The 3,805-nt window shown below is 42.6% G+C and overlaps 1 pseudogene; it reads left to right on the top strand.

Annotated features, from left to right (window-relative positions):
• Window positions 1-2,198: 2,198 nt before the first annotated feature.
• LOC134386444 (elongation factor 1-gamma-like) lies at window positions 2,199-3,504 on the top strand (annotated as a pseudogene).
• The last annotated feature ends 301 nt before the right edge of the window (window positions 3,505-3,805 follow it).

Genomic DNA, 3,805 nt, shown 5'->3' with positions numbered 1-3,805 from the left:
CACTTAGACTTGTCAAGGGATTTCTTTAGGCAATTCAACTAATGGCTTGTGACAGGTAGGACTTGAAATGTTCATTCGAACCTTCCATTTTGCTATGCAGCTGTATTTTTTTTTCATTCTAAGGGGAAAAAAGCCCTTTCGATGCTTTTAGTGGAATTAATAATTTCAGTAAGGAGTTTGCTGACAAGAGGATCTCTCTCTCTCTCCCTCTTTCTCCCACCCTCTTTTTCCCTCTCTCTTTCCTGTCCCCTCCCTCCCTCGCTCTCTTTTTCCCATCCTCCCTCCCTCTCTGGAGTTTGAAGTAGGAGAGCATTGCAGAATAGGATAGAATTTATTTCTATTTAATCGAGGCAAGTCATCTCTAGAAAAATTTGTATAGGGGCCCTTAAAATATTAGAACAACTTGTTCTGTTGCTAGGTAAGGTTTGGCAAGATGTGGAGAAATGTTCAGGAAAGAGAAAAGTTCAAAAGAAATCAGTAGGAATGGAAAAATTCCTACATGGAAATTGACATTTGGCAATTAATTAAAATATGCTTTTCTTAATATTAAATGCAGTCCTAAGGAGACTAAAACCCACATAGGATCTTAGGTCTTAATAAACCTAATATCCCTTAAAATGTTGCTCCAAAGACAAAATCAGAGCTGGTCAACCAAGGCCACTGATTTAGTACAGATTTTTGTAAACTCTATATTAATAGTCAAAAAAGGTTTTTGTTTTTTTTTTTATAAATCAGTATATTTGATCAATTATAGAATGAATGTTTAGCAAATTGTTTTTTTTTTTTTTTCAGTGAATTTGCCATTCTGCTTATTAGTTATTTGGCAAAATGGTTTTCAGTGAATTGGGCAGCTGTCCTCATCTCTCTGTGCTCCTCCACATGCTCTAGTATACTCAAGCAGTACAGAACAGTGCCTCAAATATAAGAAAACCCATCCCATCCCATTCTTCTTTGCCTGGGAAACTTCTACACATGATCACAATGTAAATGTCACCTCCCCTGTAAAGTCCTTCCAGATTTCTCCACCCCATGTCCACCAGAAGAATTAACTGCAAATTTTTGTGGGTTCCCAGAGGGACTGGCAACTGTGAGGATGATGTAAGCCTAGAACTACTGGTGCCATTTCTTCCCAACAGGAGAGACTCTACCTGAGAAAAATGTGAACAGACAGGGAAGCTGAAATATCTACACAATGGAATACTACTCAGCTATAAAAACGAATGAAATACTGCCATTTGCAACAACATGGATGGACCTTGAGAGAATTATATTAAGTGAAACAAGTCAGGCACAGAAAGAGAAGTACCACATGTTCTCACTTATTGGTGGGAGCTAAAAATGAATAAATAAATTCACACACACACAAAAAAAAACCGGAGTGGGGGGGAAGAAGACATAACAACTACAATTCCTTGAAGTTGATACGACAAGCAAACAGAAAGGACATTGTTGGGTGGGAGCAGGGAGAGGGAGGAGGGAGGGGGGATTCAGTAAAGGGCCACAATAATCAACCACATTGTATATCGACAAAATAAAATTAAGAAAAAATAAAAAATAAATAAATAAATACGAAACTCCAAAATAAAATAAAATAAAATAAAATAAATAGAGAAAAACAGATTGCTAATGACATCATCTTTACACCTAGATGTAGCCATACCTATTCACCCTCACAATTTACAGTTACATGGAAAGTTTTTTCCCTTTTTGGTTAAGATAGTTTGAAACTACCATAAGAAAATATAGGGGGAACACTTCAAGACACTGGACCGGGCAAGGATTTTTTTGGATAAAATCTCGAAAGCACAGGCAACAAAAATGAAAATAGACAAATAGGATTACATCAAACTAAAAAGCTTAGGCACAGCAAAGGAAAACATCAATAGAGTGAAGATACAATCTATAGAATGGGAGAAAGTATCTTCAAGCTGGTTAATATCCCAAATTTAAAGGAACTCAACTCAATAGCAAAACACCAAATAATCTGATTTAAAAAACAGACAAAGGACCTGAACAGACATTTCTCGAAAGGAGACATACAAATGGCCAACAGGTACATGAAAAAATGCTCAGCATCACTAATCATTAGGGAAATGCAAATCAAAACCATAGTGAGATATTGTCTCACTCCAGTTATACTGGCTATTATCAAAAAGAAACAGACCAAGGGCCCCACCCCCTTTGTCTGCAGAATCACCATGGCGACTGGGACCCTGTACACATATCCTGAAAACTGCAGGGCCTTCAAGGCCCTCATCACTGCTCGGTACAGGGGGGCTCAGGTCTACGTACTCTCCGCACCATCCTACTTCCACTTTGGCCAAACCAACTGCACCCCTGAATTTCTCTGCAAATTTCCTGCTGGCAAGTTCCAGCACTTGAGGGTGACAGTGGACATTGTGTGTTTGAGAGCAATGCCATTGCCTACTGTGTGAGCAATGAGGAACTGCGGGGAAGTACTCCAGAGGCAGCAGCCCAGGTGGAGCAGTGGGTGAGCTTTGCTGATAGTGACATAGTGCCCCCAGCCAGTACTTGGGTGATCCCCACCTTGGGTATCATGCACCACAACAAACAGGCCACTGAGAATGCAGAGGAGGAGGTGAGGCAAATCCTGGGGTTGCTGGAGGCTCGCTTGAAGATGAGGACTGTTCTGGTGGGCAAATGAGTGACATTGGCTTACATCACAGTGGTCTGCACCCTGTTGTGGCTCTATAAACAGGTCCTGGAGACTTCTTTCCACCAGGCCTTCCCCAATTCCAACCGCTGGCTCCTCACCTGCATTAACCAGCCCAATTCCAGGCTGTCTTGGTGGAGGTGAAACTGTGTGAGAAGATGGCCCAGACTGATGCTAAAAAGTTTGCATACAGCCAGCCTAAAAAGGAGGCCCCATGGAAAGAGAAGGGCTTGCGGGAAGAAAAGCAGAAGCCCCAGGCTGAGTGGAAAGAGGAGAAAAAGGCAGTTGCCCCTGCTCCTGAGGAGGAGATAGACCGTGTGAGCAGGCGCTGGCTGCTGAGCCCAGGGCTAAGGACCCCTTTGCTCACCTGCCCAAGAGTACCTTTGTGTTGGGGGAATTTAAGTGCAAGTACTCCAACGAGGACACACTCTTTGTGGCACTGCCCTATTTTTGGGAACACTTTGATAAGAACTGCTGGTCCCTGTGGTACTCTGAGTAACACTTCCCTGAAGAGCTCACCCAGACCTCCATGAGTTGCAACCTCATCACTGGGATGTCCAGTGACTAGACAAGCTGAGGAGGAATGCCTTTGCCAGTGTCATCCTCTTTGGAACCAACAATAGCAGCTCCATTTCTGGAGTCTGGGTCTTCTGAGGCCAGGAACTTGCCTTTCCGCTGAGTCCAGATTGGCAGGTGGGCTGGGAGTCATATACATGGTGGAAACTGGATCTTGGTAGTAAGGAGACCCAGACACTGGTTCGAGAGTACTTCTCCTGGGAGGGGACGATGAGCATGTGAGCAAAGCCATCAGTGAGGGCAAGATCTTCTAGTGAACATCTCTTGCCATGGCCTAGCTGCCTGCACCTGATCTCCAGGGAGATGGGGGTCATTAAAGGAAACTGAATATTGGGAGAAAAAAAAAAAAAAAAAGAAAGAAGAAGAAAAAATGACAAATGTTGGCAAAGATGCAGAGAAAGGGGAACTCTTATTCACTGTTGGTGGGACAGTAAATTAGTACAGCCATTATGGAAAACAGTGTGGAGGTTTCTCAAAAAAGCCCTAAAAACAGAAACAGAACTACCATATGATCCAACAATTCCACTACAGGATATACATCCAAAGGAAATGATA

Source organism: Cynocephalus volans, chromosome 9 (assembly GCF_027409185.1).
Source record: "Cynocephalus volans isolate mCynVol1 chromosome 9, mCynVol1.pri, whole genome shotgun sequence".
Taxonomy (NCBI): Eukaryota; Metazoa; Chordata; class Mammalia; order Dermoptera; family Cynocephalidae; genus Cynocephalus; species Cynocephalus volans.
This window is presented reverse-complemented; position numbering and strand designations above follow the sequence as displayed.